The sequence below is a fragment of the Motacilla alba genome, chromosome 5 (assembly GCF_015832195.1).
Source record: "Motacilla alba alba isolate MOTALB_02 chromosome 5, Motacilla_alba_V1.0_pri, whole genome shotgun sequence".
In the NCBI taxonomy this organism is placed as follows: domain Eukaryota; kingdom Metazoa; phylum Chordata; class Aves; order Passeriformes; family Motacillidae; genus Motacilla; species Motacilla alba.
Genome location: NC_052020.1, coordinates 14,225,670 through 14,246,588, shown reverse-complemented (window position 1 = coordinate 14,246,588; position 20,919 = coordinate 14,225,670). Strand labels below are relative to the sequence as shown.

Genomic DNA, 20,919 nt, shown 5'->3' with positions numbered 1-20,919 from the left:
TTCTCTCTGTTTCTGGGGTTTTAGGAAGGCTGTAAGGAACCTTTAGGGATGAGGGGGAATTTGATTTGGCCTCAAAATTTCTACCCTCATAGATTCTGGATTTTCAACAGGTCAGTTTCTTTAGTGATTAAAAAAATCACTGATATAAACACAAATAAAAAGAGAAGTTCACTAATACATTTGTCATATCCACTCTCTGCCACTCTAACCTACTGGGAGGTTCTGTTTACTGTTTGTATGTGTTTTTTTTTTCTCTTTCCAATCTGAATGCTGCTCCTGAGAATGACACAGATAACTACAAGTCTGCAGTGTTCTGTACCTACACTGATGCCACCTGCACAACGTCCTTGATCATGACTAAAGATAAGCTCTAGAGGTCTGACTTCATCATTGCTAGGCCAGTTACTAACAACCAAGCTTGTAAGAGTTTTGGAGTTAGGCAAAGGGCAGATTTGCTGCAAGTAGAGGGAGGTGAAGCAGGATGGAAGAATCTACCCCCTGCTGGCTTTGAGCTCTGTGGCTCTTGCCCTCTGAGCCCATTGCACAAAAAGAAGGATGTGTTTTCACAGGTGCAAGCACTGTGCTTATTATGGAGGAGAGCCTTTGTGTTCCCTGTGTTCCCTGAAAAAAAACAACACAAAGTATATAGGTTTGAAATACACGCCGTGCATCTCCAGTGGGAATGGGGCAGACCTAGGCCCCTACAGTCTTCTGTGGCTGACAGGAAACTCTGTTGTGCAGAGAGTGATAGGTAATGTTTGTTCTCAGACCTGTGAGGTTCTTTGTACAATGTCAACATCAACTGCAGACAAACATTTGAGGGTCAGAATTGGTGGACCAAAGTGTAACTATCTTTTCTTACATGTCTCTACAACATTCATGATTCACTGGTGTTTTTAGGCTTGAACAGAAATCTAACTTGTACAAGTCATAAATCAACCTGCAATTACCACAGCACCCATATGAAAACACCTTCCAAGAGAAAGCAGATTTCAGTTTGAAGCCTGGTTATTTCACATAATAAGATAAATTCTTCACTGACGTCAGTGTGGAAGGGGTGTGAGTCACCGCTGAATTTGCACCAGTTTTTGCCAAGAAGATGGGAATGATAAAATGCACCTTGGCAATGTCCTTTTAGTGCAAGTGAAATTTGCCCAAACACTCTTGCACTCACTGGAGTGAGTGAATGGGCCTGGGCATAATGAGAATGATCTTTTTTTCATCTGCATGTGCTTCCTATCACCAAACAAATGTGTGCCTGCTTTTGGAAAGAAAACCACATTTTATGCAGCAAACTAGCTTTTAATCAGTGCTGAGTAACAGTGATGCTGCCTGCCTGCCTTACCTTTTATTGCATCAGGAGCATCTCAAAAAGATGAGCTTTGCCATTAGTATAATCTTTTAAGTATAATACTTATCTTTTTGATTAAGTCCTAGGCAGGGCTTGGGCACGGGCTGTTTGGTAGTGTGGTAGATTACCTTACTTAAACAAATAGTGATCCTGTGCCAGGCACTGCAGCATTCTTGGCAGGTAAAGCAGTAATATGGCAGTCATCCTTCAACTTGTCAAATGGTTCCAGGTATGCTTGCAGATGTCATCTGCAGTTGCCTGAAATCGTTTACTTTACAATGACAATGAGAGAAAAAAGAGCAGAGCTGAGACAGAAGAACTGAACAGAAAAGCTGTGTGTCTGTTGGTAAACAGCTTTATAGGTTTATGTGCAACTTTTAGTGAGCTTTATGAGCTATAGTTAGCTTAATTTCTACTGAAGTTGAAGGAGTGAATTTATCTTTCTGCTAGCAATTGAGAAATCAAAAATATTTCACTGACATTTTGCTGTTTAGTGTAAGAATTTGGATATAAGAATGAAAAATAACAGATTGTTTGTCTTTTGTCTTTTTTGAATGTTTGTCTTTTTGGTATTTTAATAGGTGTGTTCCCTAACTCCTGACAGAACTGGGACCATTAAAAGTGAAAAACAGACAGCAGTGCTTGGAATCTCCCTGGTAAAGAAAGTGGAAAGCTTCACTTAGAAGTTCAATGAGAAAGAGTCAAAGTGGGATGATAAGTATGAATGATGATTCAGCTGATGATGGATTGGCCCCCACTGTGAAAACGAAGGATGTTCAGCCCAGTTACTTAAAAGGCTTGGGTGTTAAGACTGGAGGTCTAGTACAGAACACTCTGCTTTTCATTGATCATAAGTGATGGAAAGTAAACATCATTGCACAGTGGGTGGATCACATGTGAGACAGCAAGGTTTGAGCTGCAAAATTCATAAAGTCAAAACACAAAGCCCCAGAGCTTGGGCTGACAAAATTGGAATCCACAGTCTTGTAACTCTAGTGTGACAGGCAAGCAGAGGAGCGTCAAGACCTCTTTTCCACACTGGAAGTAAAGTCCCAAGCCTGGAATCTCTCTTTCACAGGAGCCCATGTTATATCCTGCAAGGACAAAGACACCTGTTTTGATATCTAATGTACTTGCTGGTATTTCTCTTGCCCATCCCTTCCCGTTTCCCAGGGATTCCATTTCAGTTTGTCAGCAATCTCAAGAACACCCAAGTGAAGAGGAAGGGAAAAGCCTGCCTGGAGTGTGTGCTAACTCCTGAAGGTGCCATCCTGAAGGGGATGAAAAATGGATGAGTGATAGAGAGGTCTCCTGAGTACACCAGGAGGCAAGAAGGGAAGAGAGCAGAGCTTACCATTTAATGCAGCTGAGCTGAGTGACTGAGGAGCTTGCACAGTGATCACAGGGTACACGAGACAGTGACCCCAGTGAGCAGTACAGCAGTGCCATAGCAGCTGTGGGAGGTAAGTGGGGATGACTCAAGAGAGGAAGAAGAGGAGGAATATTTAGTCTTTACACTGTTTTTTGGTGTGAAACTCTCCAGTAGAGCAGTGCTGCTTTGCTGGGACACCTAGGAAACTTGTAAAATGCTGATCTGCAGTCTTTTTATTGTTTAACGTAAAATAAGCTGTTAGTCTGTACCTTCTGTTGGTAGTATGAAGGTAATAATGAAGGACTTTTTTGCTGTATGGAGTGGTAGAAGCATAAAGTAGTAAATCTTTCATTTAAGTCCTTACACCTGTCACCTAAACCAGACCAGTAAAATGTATTGCATGTTTTATTTTAGGCAGGATTGCCCTAATGCTTTCTTACCTTGATTCTTTGAAGTGACCCATGTGACTTGGACTTGACTGTAGTCTGATGAGGACAGCAGCACAGCAGGAGGCTGGTAAATATTTTATATCACATTTGTTTTGTGAATTAATTTTGCAGTAGCATTACTGATGCTGTAAACTTTAGTCTGTGATCTTTACAGAAATACACACAGGTGTTAAGAAAACCAAGAAGAAAAGTTGGGAAGTTTAGCTTCATGCTCTTAGTATAGGCTGGAGGAGAATTTCAAAGTTAGGCTGTGGATTTTAGTGGCTGTTAGTCTTCAAGATGACTTCTGCTGGAAGTGGACCAGCTTTGAACTATGCCCAGGTGCTTTCTATTAAAAGCATTTTAAGACCATTTTGAAATGACCTACATAGGAGGAGGATAAAATGATAGCAATGCATCCTTCACAAGTTCATTAACTGCTGACCATTCTCTTGGTGGTATGGTAGAAAGGAAACTTCAGGGGCCAAAAGAAGCTCAGCTCTGAGGGCAGGCAGATTTTTTCGCATGGAGGATGGATCTGCCCTAGTGCCCACCCCTGACATGTCTCTGTGGGGCTGGTCCTGCATTTTCTGTGTCAGGCTGCTGCAGGATGGGTACATGGCCTGGTGTCTGAGTGCCTTCTGTGGGCCATGGCCAGGGTGGTCTGAAGGGACAGTGCAGGGCGGGGGCCATGTCTGGTCATTTCTGTGTGACAGAAACCACTTCTGTGGCACAGCTAACCTGGAAGCTGTGTCTGAGCTGCCTCTGCTTCCTGTGCATGATGGAATTGTAGTCTGGTATCTTAGTTACTGATTCATCTTTGCCCATCAGAGCTCAGATACAAATATTGTGTAGGCAGTAGAGGGAGTGTTTGGCTGCTGTGTCAGCTCCTGTGTACCAGCTATGAGAATGGAGCAATGCCAAGGGGCACTCTTCTGCTTTTGGATTCATTCCTCTAGTTGCATTCCCTTCAGTGAACACACAAAAAGGAGAGGAAAAACTACTTAGGAACAACCTTTTTCCATCCCCCTTTCTATACAGGATTTCTTCCAATTTACTAAACCACTTTCACCCTGTGATCTGCCCATTTTGTTAGGAGATCTCCCTGCTGTTCAATACCTTCTTGATGTTTGAAGTGCTCAGCTGACAATTCTGAACAGTTTTTTGTTCATATGCTTCCACAGTGATTTTTTCCAGAGACACAGTACCAGACCTGTCAGAGTTTAAGGAGTTGTTTAGTCATATGGTTTAGTTTTGAGCAGTCCTGCAAGGAGCAGATAATTGAAATCGATGACCCTTATCCCTTTCAACTTGAGCTATTCTATGACATTTGCAACGATAAAGCGTGTGACATTCATATTTTTAATTGGGGATCCTGACAATCTGTGTTGTCCTAAATGATGCAAAGGCAGGAGGAATATGGCTCAAGAAGGCAAATAGGTAAAATGCCCATGGGATGATCAGTATAATGAAAGGCTGAAAAACCCCAATGGGACTTGGCGTGGTGTTGATAAAGGGCTTCTAACTAAGGACAAACAGATGGACAGATGAGAGAAGAACAGATCGTATCCTTCCCACACTACTACTGTCTCAGTCTTACTAAGTTTTGGCTTTGTCAAAATTTTCCTTTGCAGTCTCCTGTGAAGATGCTTTCACATTTGCTAACCCATTTTTTCAGCCTGCAGGCTCACACTCTTTCCGACAAGGCTGGCTTCTCACCGCCCACCCTTCTCCCTCTCCTGGTCTCTGATTTTCAGAGTAATCAGTAAATGAATCCTCTGCATGCGAATGCAGACCCTTCAGCACCACGTGGCTCATCTAGGCAGATGCACAGATCCATGTAATACTGGATTCATTTTGTCCGTGGATCACTTTACCTGAGTAGGAGCCAGAAATCCTGACAGCTTAGACATCTTAGGGCTGGAAACTCTGATCATAGGATTCAGGAACACGGCTGGAAATTCTGTTTGTTGCAGTCTGTGTGGTTTCCTGCCTCAGTCTTTTTGTCGGGTGACAAGCTTGAAAAGGATTTGGATAGTGAAGCAGGGAACCACCCACAAACTCATCACTGACCAACTGGGAGAAGGGCAGGGGGGCAGACTTGCCAGTGGCTGTAGCCACCCTGCGTCCTTCCTGTTCTTTACCAGGTGTACACAAACACCTGCAGAATCACTGCTTCACCAGGGCTCCTCATCTGCGCCAGTAGCATTTTACAGTTTTATCTGTGTGCACAAGCAAAACCTCTTCCTGCTGCTTCTTTGTTCCCCGAGGGGAGACAATGGAACAGTCGTACTGGTTGCTCTTAAGTCGCTAAGTCAAGAATTTCGGCCTGAGCCTTTGCTTCAAACGCTGTGTCACGAGCAACAACCAAAGCTCCTTTTCTGAAATGAGGAATAGGAGAAGCAGCTGTGTGCGTCTCTCGGCTCTTGGCAGGCAGATGGCGCCAGATGGGCAAAGAGCCTCTTCTGCAGGCTGGATCAGGGCAGCCGGATAAAACTGCTGGTGGGACACACGGGAGCACGGGTGCTGTGTCTGCTGCAGTGAATGGTTATCAGACTGTGCTGCAGCGAGAATACATCCACAGCAAAGATTTGGTATGGGGAGAGTTGGTTTTCCTGAGTATCAGCAGAGAATTGTTGTTTCTAAAACTACACGTTGTGTGACAAAAATAAAGAAAGAAAAAACAACAAATATGGTGAGAATTATAGAATGGCTCAGGTTGGAAAGGACCTTAAAAATCATCTAGTTCAAATCTTTCACTAGGCAGGTTGCTCGGAGCCCACATCCTTCCTGTGGCCTTGAACACTGTCAAGGGTGGGACATCCACAGCTTCTCTGGGCAACCTGTTCCAGTGTCTCACCACCCTCACAGTGAAGAATTTCTCCATAATATCTAATCTAAACCTACTGTCTTTCAGTTTGAAGCCTTTATCCCTTATCCTGACACTATGTGCCTTAGTAAATAATTTCTCCCATCTCTCTTGTAGTTCCCTTCAGGTACTGGGAACCTGTTGGTTTTGTTTGGGGTTTTATTATCATGTGCAAGACATCATTATCATACCCCCATATGCTACAAATGAGGGAGCATTTTCTTTACTAACTTTTGATTCTACTTATCATGAGCTTTATCATGATCTTAGGTATATATCCCTGTGGGATTTCAGGGAAGAACAGCAGAAAAATGAATGCTTTACAAAACTAAGAAAGTGCCCGGAATCAAATCTCCAGGTCCTAGGAAAGTGAGAGATTTGCTTTGGGATTTGCTGCTTCCCAGAGCTCCCTCTTTTTCTGCTGAGGTGGGCAACTAAATGAGGGCAGGTGACTCACTGTATAAGAAACAGAACTAAATCAGCTGAATCAAAACATGATCAATCAAAACATAAGACAGAATTTTGTGTGTCCCTGAAGACTTTCACAAAACACTAAATTCTGATAGTAAAAACATGAAGGAGTGTATGAGGGGTCCAGTTTTGGACCAGTTTTTCTGGGAACTTGCAGATACGGGATAGGTGACAGGTTATATTTGCAGCTGCAGCCTTCAAATGTCTCCTGTTCTTTCCAGATTCTCCAGTTATTGAAGAATCTGTCCTTGAGATTTTTGCTACACACAGTGTCACTGTGAAGAACAAAGCATGCTGCAAGCATCAAGGTCCTTTCCAAGGCAAAGCCAAGGCCCAAAGTCACATCAAGGACAGTATGGAGGAGACAGAGGAAGAAAACGTGGTGTTGGAGAAAGCCAGTGGCTGCATTACAACCAAAACCTTGGTGAGAAAAGACAGTGGAGCCATTGTTCTGAATCTGAAAAATCACTGTGTCTGCAGAGGAATGTAGTGATAGGAAGACGGGCAATGGCTTCAAAGGTGCATTTGGATTAACATTAGGAAGAAATTCCATACTGTGAGGGTGGTGAGGCACTGGAACAGATTGTCCAGAGAAATTGTGTTTGCTCCATCACTGGAAGTGTTCCAGAACAGGTTGGATGGGGCTCTGAGCAACCTGGTGTAGTGGGAGATGTCCCTGCTCATGACAGAGGATTGGAAGGAGATGATCTTTAAGATTTCTTCCAACCAAAACCATTCTGTGAAGAACTAATTTAGTTAGAAAACACTGCTGAACTATCTTCTGGGAGTTACAGTTCAGGTACCTGATCTAGTTGAAGCTGTCCCTGTTCATTGCTGGGGGATTGGACTAGATGAGCTTTAAAAGTCCCAGCTCAAACTATCCTGTGAGACCTCTTGTTCCTATATTTGATCCCCAATGACAGCAATTTTCTAGTTCCCATTCCCAAGGCCAGAGTGCATCACAGGATATACAAGGCAAACAGCAAGTTTGGGCTATTGAAACATTTAAGAAAGAAAATCACCACCTTGAAGCAATATATAATTTTTCACCTAAAGCTCTGCATTTTTGTCCAAACTTCCTATGGATTAGGGAAGACGTTTCTGAGCTACTCTATAATGCACTGCAGAAAGAGCTCATTTTCACAGTGAGTGCCATAAGTGAAATGTTTAAACATTTGAAGTGACCAAGAGAAGTAGGTGGCAAAGAAATAGTCTTTAGAAAAGCATTATGATCATGAGTAAATCTAAACGTACAGGTTACCCCTCCTTGACTTCGTGCTATACATACGTATATTTCTTTATACACACAAATATAACACATGCACACAATTTGGAGTCAATAAATTGTGATTGTTCTGTGCTAATTTGATTTTCCTCCGTGTAGAGCCTCTTAGAGAGGTGTCTCACAGAAGTTGCTTGAGTGGCTTGTTACCCACAAGCAGCCAGGAGAGGCCAGAACATTCAGCACCTCTGAAAGTCACACCTATGAGTTTGGGTGTCTAATTTTTGACTGCTTTTTCCTGAATTAGACCAGAACTCACTTGAACGAGTGGCTGATTTTGTTGTATCCATCAGATAGCAACCGTATGATCCATGCTTAACACAGCTTGTGCAACACATGGGACCATTCCTATCAGCAGCAGCATCTGACTAACGAGACTGTTGCTCTTCTTTTTCTGTTAATATTTTGGTTCTTTCTTGGATTCTTTCCTCTGTCTCATTCAAAATGTTGGGATTTCACATTAATTAAATTGCAATCACTCATGGTATTGTCCTGGTTTCTGCTGAGATGAAGTTAATTTTATTCTTAGTAGCTAGTACAGCACTGTTTTGGATTTTGTAGCTAAGTAGTGTTTTCTCTTATTAAAGGACTACTCAGTTTCCCATGCTCTGCCAGTGAGCAGGTGCACAACAAGCTGGGAGGGAGCATGGCCAGGACAGCTGGCCCAGGCTGGCCAGAGGGATATTCTTACACCATAGACTGTCGTGTTCAGTATATAAACTGGGGGAGAATTGGCTGGGGGCTGCCAGTCACTGCTCAGGGACAGGCTGGGCCTCACTCAGAGGGTGATAAGCAACTGTAGCCACCTCTTGGGTTTTATTTCTCTCTCTCCCTCTCCATCTTCTTGGGTTATCTCAGTCCAAAAGCAATAAAAAATTAAATTAGTGATCCCTATGTAACTATTAAAAAAGGACACAGAGATTCCCAGCTGGGAGGAATTAAGTATCCGCAAACAGTAGAGATCAACATGGTGAAGGTGTTCTGAGGTGTAGGTAGCTTTGGTACTTAAGGTTCACATTGAGGTTGCCAAAGGCCCTAATGTATGACAAACAATATAATTTGTCATACATTACTATGCTCATCAGCTCCCCATCAACCCTTTTAAAAGAAGAGAAAACTCCCATGAGATTCATGAAAGTTGCTTAAATTTTCAATACTGGATTTTTAGTGGTAAAAAACCTGTGCTGGGTTCTGAACTGATCAATATCACAAACTCCAAAGGATTACAGTAGCCTCAGAAATGCTCAAATGGGCAGATTTTATTTTGTGCCAGTTACAGAGACTTCTTTCTCTATATGACTAAAGCATTTTCATCAATAAATAGCCTAAACTATTGAAGGAATCCTGTAATAGATACTGAAGTGGTCTTAGTAGCTGCACATAATTCAGAAAAGAAATGGCCAAGTGTAGAATCCAGTATCGCTAAATAACCAGACAATTCTATGTAGTAGATGAAAGCCTTGAGGTTAAATAGTTACTCAGATGGGAAAGCATTCAGGGTCCCTTACATCAGAAGACAACACAAAACCAATTTATAGCCTGGAGCTATGATTCTTTTCCTATTTGAAGACTTGCATTATCTCACATTAGGCTTAGCAGAGGCGAGTACTCTGTCCATATGCACTGTATTCCTTATGAGCCCTATGCTCAAATGAGAGCCTTGTATAAAAGCCATTAGCATCAAGTTTGTTATGGCATGCTGCACTGGATGACTTTTTTGGTGCCAGGGGGAAGGTTGTTGCATTTTAGCTGAGAATTTCAGAGCAAGACTTGTATTTGGATACAGAACTCTCTGTTATTTTGATTGAAAACATACAGATTTTTTTAACAGTCCATCTTTTGCTCTTCTCATACATAATAGAGGCTGCTGCAAAGTGGGCTAAAGAGCAAAAAGCAAGATACAACAATCTGTATTTTTTAAAATGACTAATAATCAGGGGTACTGTAATCTTTGGCAAATAAACTTGAATAACATTAATAGGATCTTGCAAGTCAGTAAGCACATTCCCTAATCCCAGTCCACATATCACCTGACTACTTCCCACAGGACTGTTGGAGGGATTTATTAAACAAGAAGAGACACAAGGGACTCAGAGTCATAGAAAACAGGTTGTAGGAAATGTACTGCAGAGCTCGCCAGCCAGCTAGGAAGAGACAGAAGCAAACCTTTAATGCCAAACACCTCTTCTAAGCACATGTGGAAAATGAGTGGTGGGCACTGCCCACAGCAGCTTCCAGATGATTCTGTGCCAGAATACTTGAGGGTTTTTTTTAAATGGCCAACCTTGAAACAGTGTCTACATTATGTGCCATGTTAGAAACCACATTGCTTTTGCTGGACAGAATTTGCTCTGTGTTTCTTAAGGCTCTTTTTATACCCCAAAACCCTGCAGGTTTGACATCCTGAAATGAGACCATCTCTGTATTCACATCTGCAAGCTGTGGACTCTCCTGCTGTCACAGAGCCTTCAGAACTGATGAAGGTGGTGAATTTTTCAACTCCAGCCTTGGCAGGGAACCAGACTGTGGAGATGTTGTGTCAGGATACACATTAGAGACATGAGTTGAAGTCACTAAAAAGCAGAAGAAATGCCCCAAGATCCCTATCTCTAGTATCACTTACAGACAAATACTGCTTCTGAACCCAAGCCATGAGTGAAGCTGGTATGGGAGAAGAAGCCTTGTTAGAGGAAGGAATTCTAGCAGTATCACCTTCAGGTAAGACCTGTGGTATCCATCTAGCTGGAACTCCTATCTGTCAGCTGTTACTTTCATTTGTTTTTAACATATACCACATTTTCTAAAGCTTTATCAGATTCATCTTGCACCATAAAAAAGCATTTATCATCACAGCTTGGCTGGGTTTTGTTCAGTTTTCACAGATTCTGAGAGGAGATGGAGAACAACACAAAGTTGTGCTATCCTTGAACCAAATTTAAATAATTCTGCCATTCTTCTTGCTAAGCTGTCCCCTGAATGAGTGTGTCAGGTATAATGGTGTAATAGTTGGTTTTTTCCACCACATGACTTCTCACATCACACCTCTCATGTGGTTACAGAGGTCGCTGTTGGAAGGTTCCCTGATTCCTGACATGGATTCAGTATTCTGAGTTTGGACAGTTGATGCTACAGTACACAAACCATCATGTTTGAAACAGCCATTTGCTGTAAATATGTGGTGTTACTGAGACAGGATTATGATCCTTTCAGGCCCGCAGTGAGCACTCAGCATTCTGGCACCAAAAGCTGAAGTAATATTAGCAGAGGTCATGCTTCAAGTACACTAATTATGTCTTGAGAATGAAGATATGAATGAGAATGACCTGCCATGAAATCCCCAGCTACCAACCGAGGTAGCAAACCATCTAAGTCTTTGTTGTTTAGAACTTGTTTGCTTAATTATTAATTAGAAAATTCAGGCTTTTTGTCTAAGATACTCCCAGGTGACAAAGCATGGTGCTGGCTGTCCTCAGCAGCAGTAAGGCCAGCAGCAATAGGTGACTCATGAGTAGAGCAGAAGGACTTCCAGGTTTCACTGAGGAAATCTCAGAACAGAACATCCAGGTGGCCAATATGAAAAATGGTAATTTCTCTTCTCAGTCTCTACGTTGGAATTGCACAACCCATCTGTGGAGCGTAGCTTTGTTGCTGTATCATCAAAGAAACACCAAAAAATCCCAGAGAGACTGTAGGCTCCAGACAAACTTCTCTAGTGTGGCATGGCAACATGAAGTACTGTCCTGAAAAGTATGAGGAGTCCTGTAAGAAACAGACATTATACAAAACTGCTTGTGGCAGAATTTGGACAGTAAAATCATCAAATGAGGCATTAAAGCTGCCTTTTGCTTTCTTTGTTCTCATTCATGTATTACATGTAAACTACACTTTTTTGGGCACATTTTTAACAATATTTTAAAATATTCCTGTTCCACCCACCTCACCTGAAATTGTCCTGAGTAGGTGCTCATCAGAAAGCTGATTGCATTTATGTTTTTCTTGTGGTTGCACAACTATTGAGAGAAGAGCTGACAACATTTTAACCCTTACATGTAGTGCCTTCTGCTGAAATAGTCTTAAGGGTTCTTCTTACAGTCTCTGATGTGACTCAACAGGCTGAAGAGTGGCTTTACCTTTCTGTGCAATCTCTCACTCTCTTATTTTTATTTTTTTTTCTCTCTCTGTCTGTTTTCTTTTATTCCTGCCTGCCCAGGTTTGATCTGACTGTGAGGCTGAAGAGCCACATGGTGGTTTGTGCTGGGACAGCACCATGCCTTTGCACATCTTTTCTGTGAGCTTCTGTGTTGTGTCCTGTCAGAGCAGGAATCTTGCAATAAGTGTTTTCTTGGGCATCTGGTGAAATACAGCAAGGTTTGGGAGCCTGGAGCTGTCCTTCAGCCTTTATCACGAGCTGTCACTCTGGTTTCAAAGTTGGCTATTGGAGAAAAGTCATGCAGAGCTTCAGGTTAACAAAGTCCTGCCTAACTGCTCAGTGTTTTTATGGCAAGCCTTTTTATAGGCCTCCCTGTGGTGATAGAGGGACTTTTGTGCACACAGGTTTGTCAGCTGCACAATCCAGCCCTTCACAGGCGGGGCACGGTGCTCAACAAGCCATAAAACATTGGGGAGGCCCTGTGATTCGCCATGAGATGCAGAATTTTTCAAGCATGCAACTACAGTTCATGTTAGGTGAAGAGAAATCATTCTTGGTTAAACCTTGAGTGACCTTTGGTTGTAAAGACAATGCTTGAGGTCCCAACAAGCCTGTCTGAGGTACAATTTATATCATTTATATTGATGTGGATGTTGAGCTCATTTCTATAGATGCTAACAGCAATTTATATGCTTTCTTTTTTTTTTTTTTTTTTAATCCTAGACTACTACATCAGCTGAGCCTCTGCAGGAGGCTTGCAAAACAAGCCCCACTGTAAGAAGGTACCTCTCAGTTTGAATTGTACAAGTTGATCTGTCTCACACCAGCTGTCTTCCCTCGGCTTCCAAGATGATCAAACTAATGAACTGTAGCATGAGGTTATGTGGAATCTCCCAGGCCATGCCAGCTGTGTGCGCTTTGCTGGGGACAAAGCTTGCCATTGCCTTTGCAGATTGAAGAAATCTCCAGCACTGGTGTCCTTGAAACGTTTTTCTATCGGGCTGATTCCGATAGAAGTAGCTCCTGTAGCCACAGACATCCCTGTTGTGCTCAAAGATGGGGATTGTTTCTGTTGCTGCCTAAGCCAGGAAGCAGAACTTCACAGCTGCAGTTGTCTTGGCCAGTGCTCCCCACCACCACCACCAGTGGTGTGGCAAAAAGAGGGAGGACAAGAACCATTGCCAGTCCTGACCCACAGCACCAAGAGATTTGTTTCTGACCTGTTTTCCCATTATCCTCAAGAGGAGTTGCAGAGTTGTCCTTTACAACATTAACATGCTAGCTGCAGGTACAGTGTAGAGAAAACACCATCACCTTGGGGTAATGACAGGAGGTACTCTTCTGCTGATGGAAATTACACACAATTTCTGCATCAGTATTAGGGTTAGGAAGGTTGGGGTTTTTTTTTCTTAAAAAACAAAAAAAAAAACCAAAACAAAACAAACCAGATGCTTCCAATTATACAATCCTTCAACCAAAAAAGATCATGGGAGCAATCCAAAATGCTTTCACTCAAGTGGAGAAAGACTCCCGGGTCAGAAAAGACTTTCCTACTCCTGCATTGTGTTTCCCAACTCCCTCCTTCATGTTAGCAGAGCCAAGCCTGGAAGCAGCATGGCTCAGAGCCAAGGAATAAGTGTGGTACTGCTGAGGCTTTGTTTACTCTGTTCAATGTGGAGGGAAAGGGTGAAGCAGTTATTGCTCCAGACACTCCCAGTGCTACCTTGTTTTTCATGTCATTATTTCAACAGGCAAATCCCCATAATAGCACTGACACAACACTGTCTGTCCCCTCAGCAATCTGGTGACATCATTTTCACTGCCAGTGGGCCTGTGCCAGCCAAATAGAGGCAGGCTGGGTTGGGTCCTTAGAGAGACTCCTATTACTGTAACAATCTGCTGGGGTTACAGACCTATGTACTTGTCTTTCTTTCAGAGAATGCTTTTCAAAAGTAACAGCCTTATTTTTTTCATCAGAAGGTAATTACGGAGTAAAAATTGGCCCTCAGGTTCCCCAGGGTAGAAGAAATCAAGGAAGGAAGTACTTTTCTAGATACACAGTGGCTTTGGAAATGAAATATTTTTGCCCCAGAAAAGGACAGAGGGAGGGAGCCAAACAGAATAAACTAGTGCTTAAATGACTCATTAATTCTTAGCTTTCTCTGACCATCCAGTAATCTGCAGCTGGCTGAAGGAGTCCCATGGCCCTAAACCACAGCTCAGGTGCAGAAGACAACTAGGAGACGTGTTATGGTGCCCTGCAATGTGATGTCAGTACTGGCATGTGCTTCCACAGGCACAGAGAAGGTCTACAGCAATAAATCCCCTGTCACGGGCGTGCTCCCAGGGAGGAAATACTTCTTCTGAGTCACTGTCTGCAGTGACAGTGGGGATACTAACCCTAAGGATTCTCAGGAGCAATGGAACATCTCCAGACACTGAGGTAAGCACAAGACTCGGGGTTAAGTTCAGGCTCCCTGTGTGGCCTTGGGTATGTCACTAACCTGCTTTGCACCTCAGGTGCTCACCTGGGGATTAGATACAAGAATACCTCCTCTTCTATCCCTTCCATTTGTTGGCAATCTCTTCAGGACCAGGCTTCCTTTTACTACATGTGTGTAGCCATAGCACTTTATACAGATGCTACTTAAATTAAAATTCAGGACATCCATGTGCTCAGAGGGTGATATTATTATGTCTTGACATAACAGAAGATTGGTGTTACAAGTCATTTTTCTTGTAGCACATTTTCAGTCTAACTAGGGTCTGTTTCCTAAATGAGAAGCAATGAAATCTGTGACACATAGGAGACTGTGTGACAGCCTTTCTGTACCAGAAGTCCCTGAAAGCACATTAAATTAAACATTTAGAGGTCATCTTGTCAGGTAAATGCCTTCTTCTTTGTTCAGCTCCCTACACATGCCTAATCATAACATGGATGTCTAATCAGCAGTGCTCCCAAACATAACTGAGCATGGCCCAGCTCATCAAGGCTAAATGGTAAATGATCCTTTTCTGCCCAGTCTAGGGAATTGCAGAATGCAGGGACTCCAAATGGTGAGGTCAAAGACAATGTTTTTGGATTGGCCTGCGCCTGGTGTAATAAACAATATAGTAATATAAAAAATTATACATTAATACGTATTACTAGATTAGGCATCTATTTCTTCAGAAGCCTATCCACATGCTGCTATGAGTCTTCTAATCCCATTAAGAGTAATGGGCAACACATTAAGTTGACAGATTGAGTAGTACACTAAAAGGAGTAATGAGGTGTCAAATTGTGTATTTGTATTTACCAGTCAGCCTTTCCTGATGGATTAGACTGTAGGTGTGTTACTTTGGCTACATGTGCAGCTGAGAAAAAGCAGTTCCAGTTACATGGCTGTAGTTGTGTTCTTGTGTGGAAGTGCCCTAGGCCTGGATTCTGCCTGAAATAACTTCTATGCATGTAGGCAATCATAGGAGAGCTGTAAATGGGAGAAAGTTAGGTTGGCTCTGCCTTGCACTGCATTCCTTTGATAACAATCTACCTGTCTTCAGGCAGGACCAGCAGGACACAGATGTGAACTGATTTCCTAGTCTTCATTATAAATGGCAAGTCACAAGGTTTATTTGCATAAACCTGAGAGATGGTAGAAAAACTCTGAGGGAGAATGAGGAGATAAAATCTTTTCTGAGAATGAGGTCTCATAAAAGAATTTTGCCATACAGTGCTACATTTACAATCCAGGGGATTTACCTGATGAGATCCCATGTCAATGCAACAAGCAGTATTAAGTACTTCAAGAAATGTGTTTAAATACAGGCTGAAAATTGAAGATTTGCAGTGGACAGTGGAAATTAAATTGTACATGCAGTTCCCCTTGATTTCCCCTGAGCATTCTGTAGACTATTAATTCCTCAGAGCAACACCAGCAGAGCAATATCCCTTCCTCTACAAGATCACCTGCTTTGGTTTATAATTGGGTGTAATTTAATCATGCGTTTCTAAAGTGCACTTTACAATTTAATGGCATTAGCGAGAGAATGCATCAATGTATCCCTGTGGAGCAAAAGTCTGACACCTCAGTTACAGCCAAAGAAACAAAGAAATTAATTGCTTGCTTAGAGTTGCATAGCAGATTAATGGGAGAATGAGATTTCCAATCCCTTCCCCTCTTGCTTTTTAGTTTGTATTTGTTTGCATGTTGAGACAGGTATGCTGGTCAGATGTCAAGAGAAATGTGGTGTATTATTCATTCTTCCTACTCCCTGGGTTTTCCCTGATAGGAAGTAAGGTCCAGGTCATGAAAAGACCTAAGCTGGCTCTGTTTGCATGTTTGTGTGTGCAGTGGGAAGCAGCCTGCAGTGACTGTCCCCAGCAGCATTTTGACTTCAAGATGGAGTATCCCAGGAAGGACAGTGTTTCCTGCTTCATGGCCCCACTGAGGAGCCGCAGCATGTGACAACAGCTGTGCCCTGAGCTGGGCTTTCATCAGTCACCCCAGTACCGTGGCACTCTTAGCAACACGTCCAAGCCTAAGCTGTGGCTCACCTGAACAAGAAGCACCTGCCTGCTTATGAGCCCTACAACTTGCAGCTGAAAGCTGATCCTCTGGGGTAGGTCAGGTGTGCAGCCACTGGGATTTGTTGGGGGTGATTCCCTCCAGGCTGAGGAACCATGAGACTTCATGTCTGAATGCAGTTCCCACCCTGCTGTTTTCCAGGACAAGCGCATTTTCTGGGACTGGCACTGTGGATCACAGTCCTCTGGGCTCTCTCCACAGAGGAAGGGGGTGCTCAGGCTGTAGGTGATGGAGCTGCAAGGGCCACATTGTAGGAACTTACCTTCATATCCAAAAAAAGCCAGACTAACTCTGTCTTCCTTTGAAGTTACTAAGATTTATCTTCAGTTGTTTTAAGGCAGTCTTGTATCCCTTAAAATGGCTTATTTTCACCAGCAGGCCTCATGAATTCCCTAAATGGCTCAGAAGCAAACATGGCCAGTTCTCTCCCTAACCAGGCTTGCTCTGCATCCATGGCATACTTAGCACTTCCAAGCAGTCCATGGATGCACTTTGACAATGGCCTTGTGCTTTTTTTGCACAGACACTGCACTGGGTACATCTGTCCTCTTCCTTTGAAAAATTGAATGACTTTGCCAGCATTGTATGACAGCTAGTAAGGTTTCCAAGACAAAAGGAGGAAGAAAATCAGATATTACATATCCCACTCTCCCTTCCCTCTTTTGTTGAAACTAGTGAAGCTTTAAATCGGGTTGTGACACAGAGCTTGGCTCCAGCTGGATCAAATTGGTGGTGTGAGCATGGACTCTTCCAGGTACATAGGGTGAGGTTTTACAAACATGTTTTAGAGATAGCCCTGGTGCCTCAGGCCTGTTAGTGTGCTCTTAAAGGGGACGAGAGAGAAGCTGTCAGGCACAGCTTGAAATGAAACTGATACAGCACCAATAATGAGGGACTATATTTGGAAAGATCTTTCAGGGTTATTTTTGTCCGAGATCATTACTTCTGGACAGCCTGCTGACAACTGCTGGGCACACAAATACACCCTACCCAGGGTTTGGTTCTCTCTGCTAATGTGGAAGTAGCTCACAGGGGGTCAGCAGAGGGAAAGGATGCTCACACTGGGTTTCCTGCTGATTTTCAAACTGATCTGTGTTTGTGTGTACAATACAAGTAACACTTCTCCACTGAAGCCAGCAACTGCCCACCCAAAAGACCAAAAGCAATTCTTTACCATTTTTCTAATGGTATATGCTGTTGTTACCGTGTGTCCCACTTCCCATGCACCCTGATACACTCCTCCCTGACGCCACAGCTGGAGCACACCTTCCTTGTCCCTAAAATCAGTGGGAGCTTTCTCTGTTTGCCAGCCAGGCTGATGCAAGGAATCCTGACAGTGCTTCACCCTGCTCAGGGCAGGCAGACAGGCCTGGGGGGCACGAGAACAGCTCCCTATCCCCTCAGAGATCTGCTTGCTGGGTAGCACTTACCTTCTGCCCTCCCACACTGAGCTTGTTGAGGTGAGCACTGGTACAACAGGAACACACCTCTTCAAAGTTATTCAAAGCAGCTTGTTTACAGCAGAGCTGGCTGAGGAGTGAGGCTTGCAAAGGCACTCTGTGGGTGAGGTGCTGATTTATACCCAGGTTCCTCAATGGCAGCCTATGTCTGAGGGCTCCTGGGGCTCCTCCTTGTCTTGACCTGGGCAGTTTCTGGGTAGGGTCTCTCTGCTGCCAGATACTTGCAGCTGAGGTGGCAAATCAGGAGTCAGAACAAGAGACTTTAAAACTGACTTTAGCAGATAAGGCATTCCTGTCAAATCCAGCTTAACTGCAGATTTGTTTTTATTATTTTAGGAGCTACATTCCTGATAATTTTAGTTCTGAAAGAGAGGTGGTTACTGCCTGGAGTTGGGCACTGTCAGCTGGAGAGCATCATGTCTCATGTGGAAACAAGCACTCTTCATTAGGACACCAGCCCATTCAGACCAGGACTTAATAGATTTTCTTTAGGGACATTTTTCAGAGACTTTCAGAGGTCTATACCCACTGACAGGCTGTCCTATGGAAAAGGAGTAAGGACTGACCTAAGGGCTGAGCAAATGTGCTGATTTGAACAACTGTGAAGAGTAGCTGATTTATGTGTTGATTCCACAGGGACTAAACCTCTATCTCAATTCCTCTAAATATATTGGGGTGGGTTTACCCCAGCTGGACACCTGGTGCAGACCAAAGCCATTTTATCACTACCCTCCCACAGCTGCACAGGAGAGAGAAAATTGAACAAAGGGTTTATGAAGCAAGCAAAGGATAGGGAGATCACTCAGCAATTACTGTCACAGACAAAACACATGCAGCTTGTGGAATTTAATTTATTACCAATCAAATCAGAGTAGGGTAAGGAAAGTAAACCCCTAAATTTTAAAACATCTTTCCCCTACTTCTCCCTTCTTCCTGGGCTTAACTTTATTTCAGAATTCTTTACTTCCTTCAGTGGGTACTGGTGCACGTAGATGGGGAATGGGGTGTGTGGTCAGTTCATTATGCCTCATCTTTGCCCCTCTTTCCTCTGCTCTCACATATTCTCACTCCTCTCTTTAGCTGCAGTTGCTGTTGCAGTTTTTTCCCCCTTCTCAATAGTGTTGACATGGAGGCACTTGGACCCATTGCTCCTACGGGACACAGGGGAAGCTTCCAGCAGCCTCTCACAGAAGCCACCCCTGCAGTCCCCTCCTGCCACCAAAGCCTTGCCACACAAACCCAATACTTTTGTACTCTTCTGTTTCTCTTCTTTAATTGCATTCTTCTGCTTAGCCATGTTTTTCAGTTTTAGCCCTTTCATAATATTTGTGAAAACAAAATAGGGCATTGCACCACCTCAGTGAAACACAGCAGCAGCTCTGCTGCTATTGTAGCTCAGAAATATTATTATAATGTGAATATAATGAATTTTCCTCAGGCTGGAAGGGGGCAGGTTGCAAGGAACACAAAGACTGTTAGACCCAAAGTAAATTATTCAGAACAGTGCTGAAGTGAACAAGGGGAAATGGGAGTGAAAATGAGAACTCCCTAAATCCGAACTGTCACTTCCTATGAAAACTGCGACCAGACAACTTTTTCCTTTATACAGTGGAAAGCCTTATAGAGGCTTAAAACCTTTAAAAATTTTATAAAGCTTTTTATCCATAACTTTGTGAGACTTGCACTCAAAACATAGGGTTGACTGCACTAATTATGGCACTTAGTCCTTTTCTTTTCTTTAAAAAAAGATGGACACAGGGACAGGAAGTTTGCAGAAGTTGAAACATAAGATATAACTAGTGGAACTAGCTGTGCCTGGTCTGGCATGCAGAACAGCATTGTTGTGGCTGTGTAGCTTGTCTTCATGTGGCTCAAAATGCAGCTGCCCTTAGTTAGTTGGTTAGTTAGACCAGGCGGTAGAGTGGGGCTTCTGCTCAGCAGGGGCACTTCCAGTGTTTGCATCTTCCTTCCCTCTAAGTGATTTTGTACAGTAGGATGTTAAAGGTGATATTTCTAGTATCCTCTGCTAATGTACCTTAATGGTAGTAAAAGGAGCCAAAGATTGGAGAGAATCCTGCTTCCAAGTTCAAGAAGAGACTTGGATTCTGCCTCCTTTTCTCCAGCTAGCCCAGCAGGAGCTCTATATTTTAGGCTTCTTCATGTGAGATTGCATATAAACACAGAGTGAGCCATAAATCTGAAATACTTAAATCCTTGCAACACTAAGTAAATACAGCTTTGCAAATGGGGTAGTCACTTTGTAAAAGACCGGGCCGCAGAAAGTGCAGGAATTTCACTGCTGGTGGCTGTACCTAGAAAAGGGATTACAGGAAATCTGAACCACTGAACAGGCTGACAGGTAGATCAATACAAATATACATACATCGGTGCTGGTTCTTTAAATGTAGACTGAAATCTTTCAGGAGCCAGCTCTGGAATAAAAATATAGCAGTGGCCAGTGACCCAGACACACTCAGTCTGAGAATATTGTATCACTTTTGTTCCATCTGGAGCTAGGAAGGAGGTATGAGGAAACAGGATGTTCCTCCCAGCAGGCCTCTAAGATTTTGAAAGAAATTGTAAAAGACCAAATAAAAGGAAGAGGAGAGAATCATTCCCTTTTGCCTCCTGTTAACCCCTTTAGGCTGCCCTGAAAATAATTTGGTTGTATTTCTGTCTGGTACTGATTATTTTTCACATCAGGAACCATTCCACTTCAGAAGGGGAGTATGAAGGAGTCTCCATTAAGCCTGCGAGCAGATCCATTTAACTGACTGGAAGCACTTACACCCACTGTGTTTCTATGCTATAAATCCTTGGAACCTGTTCTACTGGTGACAGATGGCCTGGTTCAGGATTAATGAAACAAAATATCTGTGCCACTGCATCAAACAGCTGAAGAAGCTGGCATCAGATCCCCAACCAGAGAAAAGTCTGCAGACTACTCCTTTCCTCCTGGAAATTTTTT

General features: G+C 43.1%; 1 long non-coding RNA gene across 1 annotated transcript; it reads left to right on the top strand.

Annotated features, from left to right (window-relative positions):
• Positions 1-324: 324 nt before the first annotated feature.
• LOC119701612 lies at positions 325-13,381 on the top strand. The gene is made up of 3 exons (XR_005257102.1): positions 325-3,239; positions 6,713-6,915; positions 10,167-13,381. It is a non-coding gene; the product is annotated as an uncharacterized LOC119701612 (long non-coding RNA).
• Positions 13,382-20,919: the final 7,538 nt, after the last annotated feature.